Source organism: Eutrema salsugineum, unplaced genomic scaffold, assembly GCF_000478725.1.
Source record: "Eutrema salsugineum unplaced genomic scaffold, Eutsalg1_0 scaffold_18, whole genome shotgun sequence".
Lineage (NCBI taxonomy): Eukaryota > Viridiplantae > Streptophyta > Magnoliopsida > Brassicales > Brassicaceae > Eutrema > Eutrema salsugineum.
Window position 1 is genome coordinate 667,822 of NW_006256846.1, and position 7,299 is coordinate 675,120.

Sequence of the window (7,299 nt, forward strand, 5' to 3'; positions counted from 1 at the left end):
AGCTAGTTGACTGTGTTAGGCAGCTTAAGAAGAAGGTTTAAAAAGCTCACAGCTCCAGCACCTCACCCAAACGAGATACAAGAGAAGAGGTGGGAGAAAGCTCAGCTGCTCACGACCTTGTGCTACCACCAGGGAAAGAAGACTGGGTGAACCCGGCCACAGCGTTCCAACCAGACTCACCTGAGAGCAGTCCACCTAGATACTCAACTCCATCATGTTCCACCTCCAACCCATCCCACTACTTGGGATCAGACCTCAGCGATTGAGGTAAACACTCAAAACCTTGTAAATAGCATGTAGACTTTCTTTTTCTTTCGCATTTTCCTTGTTTACTTTGTTTTAACTCCTTTCTCATGCTTTTATAACACAAGGGACTGTGTTATTTAAGTGTGGGGGAGGAGTTTCATCCTTTACTAATCATGTTTTCTCTTTTCTTATTTTACACTTTGAGTCTTGAGTCACATTCTAGTTGCATATTCATTTAGTCTCATCTAAGTGCATATAAAAACCAAAAAAATGGAAAAATCTAAAAAAAATTTACACAAAAAAAAAAATGATCATGTAGTTGCATTCTCATTTTTAGGATTGAGTCTAGATTGCATATGCATGTAGGTTGCATCTTGCAGGGAGTAATGATAGGTTTTCTAGAGAGTACATCACTTTGAGAACTTGAATTGAATATGCTTGTGAATCTTTTTCTGTGCTTGCAAAGTCTGAAATGATCTGAATCTGAGAAACAAGTTTGAATTGAACTCAACTCTAATTAAGAGAAAACCCTGAACTTGACTTGAAATTATCATTTGGTGCATTGTTTGAACAAGCTTGTGGATACCAATATACACATTTGAGCTAGAATCCTGTTTTTACCATCCTCTTCCTTAGCTCAAATAGCTGAATCTGCATAATAGATCAGTTTTCCTCACCCTGAACCCATCCTTCTTTCAAGCCAATTGTTTGTGTGTGATTGAGAGGCCACCTTGGACCAAACTTAGCAGAAAGTGTTAGGTTTAGGGCGACAAGGGCAAGTCTCATTGAGTGCTAAGTTCCATCATCAAGGAGCTGAGAGATTTGGCAAGAACTAAGTGTGGGGGAATACATGTTGGTGAGTGGAAAAAGGAGAGATGAGTGGAAATGAAAGGAGAATGGTGAGAACTAGGGGAATGGAAAAGAAAAGAAATCAGTCTTGGAGTTTTGAGTCAAAGAAAGTGAGCTCTAGTGTTTTGAAAAGAAAGAGTCTAGCCTCTAAGTGAAAAGAAAAGAAGCCAAAGAGCTCAAATGTTTTAAAAAAAGAAAGAAAAAAAAGAAGAGGTTAGAGGTTACAAAAGAAAGTGAAAAAGAACTATGTAAAGTTTGAACTCCAAGACTTGTGTATGAAAAAGAAAAGAGAGTCCCCTAGTGAGAGAAGAATGAGTGTGAAAAGTGAGCAAGTGAGGAAACTTTGAGTAGAGTGTGGGGTGGGATGAGTCTTTGCCCTTGTATGCATAGGTTGCCTTTTACCTTTAGCATTCTGCCAAAGTTTGGTCATTCATTGAGAGATCCTTTTGCTGCATTGAACCCACTCAAGCATTGATGAGATCATTTTAGTCTCATAACCTCACTCTAGCCAAACTATGTTTGTTTAAACAATGCACCATTTGATCCACTTGTTAAAAAGCTTAATGAATGTTAAAGAGTTGAGAGAGAGAAGAACTTGTGGAGATTCCTTGTTGAGTTGATATATATCTGAGTATGGCTTTGCATTGCATAATTGAGCATGAACTTGAATTCTCATTGTGATCACTTCTCTCAAAAAGGAAATGTGAACTCCCAATGCATCCAACCTCTTTCTCTCATTTGTTCTTGTTTGCTTGAGGACAAGCAAAGGACAAGTGTGGGGGAGTTGATATGTTCATAATTTGCATCATTTAGGTTGCATAATTCATTCTAAATCATGTTTTATTCCATGCATTTTAGGTCCTTAGGGTTTGTTTTAGAACTTAGGAGATGCATTAGGTCCCAATGAGTCTTTGCATGTTTTGAGTGTGCATCAGGTGCATTTGGAGCTGAAAAGATGAATCCAGGAGGTGGAATGGTGATCAAAGCTTGAAAAGTGGCAAAAATTGGGTCTATGGAGGTTATCGGCCATTCTCGCTGGCCAGGAAGGTTTTGTCGACCATTTTCACGTACCGCGGGTGGACTTTGTCGACCAAAACACGTACCGCGAGTGAAGTGTATCGGCCAAAATCTCCGGGTGCAAACATGTCTCAGAAATCGCCTGTCCGGGGAACCTTCCGATCCGATTTAGATGGCGGGTGCTTCATAGAGGTTGGAGAGCATTGGATCACGGTCTCATAGCAAGTGGAATCATGGAATTCGGACGCGTGAGCAGAGAGTTAAGCTCGTCAGAAGGAACCCCTATCTCGCAGGTATTCCGGACCGAGCAGATCAGTTCTGAAGGATGCGAAGGATGGTGCACTTCCAGGCCGATTCAGTTTCCGGGTCCTTCATGAGAATCAAGGACGCCTCTCTCTGGTCGTGTACATGCACTGCAAAGATGTGCCCTCCAGGAAGCCTTACACTTCCCAAGCACCGAAGCTTCCTTCACCAAAGTTGGGATAAATGAGTCCTCTGTCTTCTGCAACCGAAATCATTCAATTCGGACAAGTCTCCAGGAAGTTACACTCTCCGGAATGCGAGATGGTCCAGACATCCCGGAATGACTAAGTTAAACATGTCGCGATGGAATGCCACGGTCCACACTTGCCCGTGGCAACTTTTGTGCACCCTCGGCCAATGACACGATCTTCATGCCACGGTCTACACTTGACCGTGGCAAACATACACTTGGCTGAGAAGAACTTTGCAACCATTCGGCGATTGACACGGCCTAGATGCCACAGTCTGAGGCTTGACCGTGGCAACTCCTGCAAACCTTCGGCGATTGGCACGAGCTGAATGCCACGGTCTGGGACTTGACCGTGGCAAATGAACAATTGGCTGAAGACAACTTTTACACAGCTTCGGGTTTTGGCACGGTTTCAATGCCACGGTCTGAGACTTGACCGTGGCAAACAAATACTTGGCTGGGATGGATTTCACATACATGCGGGTTTTGACACGATCTGAATGCCACGGTCTAGGAGCTTGACCGTGGCAGCCTTTACACATCTTCGGCGTTTGACACGGTGACTTGCCACGGGTTCCAGACGAAGCTTGATCAGACCGTGGCATCAAAAGGAACCAAGAACACAAGTGAAGACTTTGACACGGTCAGGATTGCCACGGTCACACCAAGAACACACCAGACCGTGGCAAACCCATCTTTGCCCACCAAGGCCGGGTCAGTACCCGGTTTGTTCCGGGTTGACCCGGTTCGCCCAAGCCTCCTTTATAAGGTTTTTAGACCTAATTTGTAGAGAACCTTGAATCTACTTTTAGTCTTCTTTCCCCTTTTGTGAAAACCTAATTAATACACTTGTTTTAGAGAGCTTAATATCGATTTTGAAGTTTCTTTTTGTCCTGTTCCGTCATTTCTTATCATCAAATCAAACTTCTAATCATGATTAACAACACATCTTGCAAAGGATCTAGTGTGTTGATCATGATTAGTGAGTAGTCACCTTAATGAGGTTCTAGATGTGTAGGTTAGGGTGCTAAAGTGTTAGATTAGGAGTGCTTAGGGCTAGATTCATTGATTCATTTCTCTAAACAACTGTTCTCTATGCTAGATCCTTGATAATCACTTGAGATCTAGATTCTGGGAATTTCATGCACCAAAAGTGTTTGATGAAATTCCTGAAAGAGTTGTATTAGAGGTTTAAGCATTTTTCTGCATGATGATGTATTGTTATTTGCTTGAATGATCATTGAGAACTGTTTATTAATGCATATTGATTCATATTTCACAAATGGGAATTTGGTTTGAAAATGGATTAGTATAGGGGTTAATACCTTCATGAGAGGATTAACCTAGATTAGAGTTCTTAATCATTTGAATCATGTCTCATCATTGTCATTAGCATTTCTAGTTTAGCACCAAGCACTCTAACCAACTATCATGTCTAGAATCTCATGCCTTCATCATAGTATATTCACATCATTTGTCATTGCTTAGTTCTTGTTTTGTCATTGTCATTAGTCTTTAATCCAGTTTATGTTTGTAGTTGTCTCTAGATTAATCAAAACCCACTCTTGTTTGCTTGAATTAAGAACTTGATCACATAGTTTAGTGTCTAACACCACATCTGGATTGATTAACCTCTTTGTGCTACATTGACAAGGGGATTGATAGTCCTGAGACCCTAAAAAGTCTTGTTTATCAAAACGATCCATAAAAGTGGTCAAAATACGGTGTTATCAGACGGTGCGGTGGTGGTGGTGAACGGTGAGCTCCTCTCTCCCTTCCTCTTTTCCATTTTCCTTCTCTTCTCTCTATTTTCTTCTCTTTTTCTTCTTCTCTGGCTTTTCTCTTTAGGTGCTCTCTTTTCTATTAGTTTCTTTTTTGTTTCACTAGGGTTTGGTTTAGAAATTTTGGTTTAAAGACAAATTAAAATATGAATTTGAGCTTAATTAGGTGTTAAGAAGGAAATTGGGTTAAAGTTTACGAGTCCAACTAGTGACCATAATTGAAGAAATGAATGATAGGGAATATGGTATTCTTCTCCATTCCTAATTTTTTTACCATTTGATGGAATATTTGATACACATAATTCCTTTCTATTCCTTCTTATGCTGTATGAGGATTTATAGAACAAATATATACCTCATCAAATTCGATAGGGAATAGAAAGAAAATAATAAACATCGGTAAAAATACATTGTTTTGTAAATATTTTAAAGTAAATTTATAGAAAATTGATATTTGACGTGAATCTTCTTTCCACACCTTGTCTTCTTCTATATATGTGAGAGATATTTTTTTTCTTTCTCTAACCTAATATATCGATAAAGAAAGAAGAAAAGGTACATACAGAATCTTAAAATAAACTTAGAGCAAAGAGCATATGTGTGTTTAATGATGCTTTTTTTCCACTGAATTTTTTCTTATATAATACCAAGATGGAATACAAAGGTGAGATACAATTTTCGTACATAAAGCCGGCGGAAAATAGGAATTCCCCGGAAACTAAGCCCGATACACGAGAGACATATTATGGGATACTAAAGTCAAAAGTAAAATTCTCGAAACAAGGAGAAGTCGGAAGAGCACAATAGACACGAAACTACAGAACTCAAAAGGTCACTGACGAGGGGATCTACAACCACAAACAGAAGAGAACCAAGGATAGAGGAAACCGCGAAGAAATAAACCAACTAAACGATTAATCCGAACATAAAAAAGCAAAGGACGAGAATCTAAATCCTACACACCTAATCTTCTGCCGAAAGAGTCTAAATCTAGGACTTTGCATCCCCACAAGCCAATTGGATAGACAAGAGGTTAGCCTTACAAGAACAGATTATCGAAAAGACCACGGGAGAAAACTTTTTATTCTTCTAAACTAAAGGCGGTTGAAGGACATTAACTTTGGAGATTCAACGACCAAATAGAGAGGATAATCGCAATCTATCCTAAACCAGACAACAGGACCAAACCGTCAATTCTACGAGATTAAAGAACGAAACCAAGACCTTAAAACTCCCACAGACAAAAGCAACTAATCAGAAGATAATGGCACCAAGCAAATGAACAAAGCCAAAATCAACTATTAAACCCCATAAACAACAACTAAGACCTACAATAAGCACAACCGATTGAGAAACCAAACCAAAGGAGCAGAATAACAGACAAAAGAAGCAAAATCGAATCGGCCTGCACAACTTGCAATAGCCGAAACCTTTGGCGAGAACAGAGTCGAGAAACAAAATCCGCAACCTCAAAGATCTGAAATCCAGACCAAAGCCACCGAACCCTGCAAGATCAGCAAACGGAAACGCCTAACCCTCCAGAAATTTGCCGCTGCATCTCAGCAAAGACCCACGCCGTGAACCTCGCCGCTGCTCCAAAGATCTACTTCTACATCAACCGAGCCATCGAAGCAGGCGGAAGAAATATAAACAGAAGAAGAAATACAACTCTACATGACCTCTCACAACTCCGGCAAGGAACGCCGGAAGCCGGAGAGGCCAAACGGAAGACTCTTTCTTTTTTCCTGAGGAGGCTAAACCTAATCATCCACTCTCGCACAGAGGGTTTTTTGAAAAAAAGAAGATACCTTTGTGTGTTTAATGATGCTTGAAAGCGTTTTTTCTTCTCAGTTATTAAATATTGAATATTATTATTTTAAGATATTTATTCTTATTTTTGGTTACCATTTATTGTGATAATTTGTTTCATCCCTACTATGTATTGATTCTTTTTTTTCCATATAATTTCTTTTATATTTTTTCTTTCTCATTCATCTTATTTTTGATATTGTCACCAGTTAGACCCTACACTTAAAAAGAATTAAAAAAAATTTTGAATGAAAATCTAATGTTTGGGATGTCACATACTATCTATAAAAAATTTGTAGGAATAAACACATAAAACAAGGTAAAGCTCTTTGTAAACTTGGACATATGGATCTGGTTCTGGATCAAGAGAAGAAAGAAAAAAAAATGGATCAAGAGATGATTAAAAAAGAAGAAGACATGTGTGATAATAAAAACAAATACGTACAATATAGTCACAAACCCTAAGTGGTAGCCACAGATCGCTGGATCTTGGAGTCAAGCCGCTCTTGCATATCTCCACGGTCCTGGTTTGATGATGACTAGATCGTTGTCGGTTTTTTAGGTGAATTCGCTCATAAACCCAATGTTGAGTGAAGAAAAATTTAAAAAGTTGAAAAGAAGAAGAAGAAGATAAGAGAGAGAAATCGACGTCCAATGAAACTAAAAGAAATTTTATTCTAACATGTACCAAATTTAGAACATAAATAAAACTAAAAGATATTATTTATTGTTTGCAATAAAACTTATATGAGTAATCTATCATCGGACTCTTGTGTTTTTCTTGGTGATTTCTCCAATCTAGAAGTGTTTGTGCGGTGGTTTCAATCTCAGACTGTCTACTCAGGCAAGGTCAACCTTTTCAAGTTCCTTGGATTATTGTCGATGAAGAATGCCTCATGAGAAATTTTTCTGTGTCTGAGTAATAACATAGTCGAAGGGGAGTTGGTTTACCAGGTTCTTCTCTCTCGTCAGCAAATTGGTACTGCAATAATTATTTTCTTGTATGTTTGTTGTGTGAGCCAAAACTCGCACAACCAAAAATTTGTTAAAGAAAACTTAAGGGATCCGAAATTTTTAGGGTTTATCGCAAGAACAGTAATATCA

At 39.0% G+C, this 7,299-nt stretch overlaps 1 long non-coding RNA gene across 1 annotated transcript; it reads right to left on the reverse strand.

Annotated features, from left to right (window-relative positions):
* Window positions 1–4,985: 4,985 nt before the first annotated feature.
* Window positions 4,986–6,848, reverse strand: LOC112087284. The gene is made up of 2 exons (XR_002899998.1): window positions 6,641–6,848; window positions 4,986–6,552 (listed from the first exon to the last, which is right to left on the reverse strand). It is a non-coding gene; the product is annotated as an uncharacterized LOC112087284 (long non-coding RNA).
* Window positions 6,849–7,299: the final 451 nt, after the last annotated feature.